Here is a 336-nt window from a genome sequence, read left to right on the forward strand (position 1 = left end):
GGAAGTCTGGTGGGCTGCCGTCTATGGGGTTGCACAGAGTCGGACACGACTGAAGTGACTTAGCAGCAGCAGCAACAGGCCCAGAAGTTACTTTTGAAGTTTGGACTTAAAAGTCTTGTCACATATATGTATTAAGTTGATTTTGCCTTTTTTTTTGAGAAGAAAAAAATTTCCATTTCCCTAATCCATCTGGACCCTAGTATCTTCCCAAAGTGAGGAGAATTACAAAGTCATGGAACTCGAGTTTCACAGAGAAGCAGTTTTCAAGGATTTAGATTAGGTTATTCCAAAACTTCTCCTTTACTTCCCTTTTCCTTTTTATCCCCTAACTTCAAG

Source organism: Bison bison, unplaced genomic scaffold (assembly GCF_000754665.1).
Source record: "Bison bison bison isolate TAMUID 2011002044 unplaced genomic scaffold, Bison_UMD1.0 scf7180017864379, whole genome shotgun sequence".
Taxonomy (NCBI): Eukaryota; Metazoa; Chordata; class Mammalia; order Artiodactyla; family Bovidae; genus Bison; species Bison bison.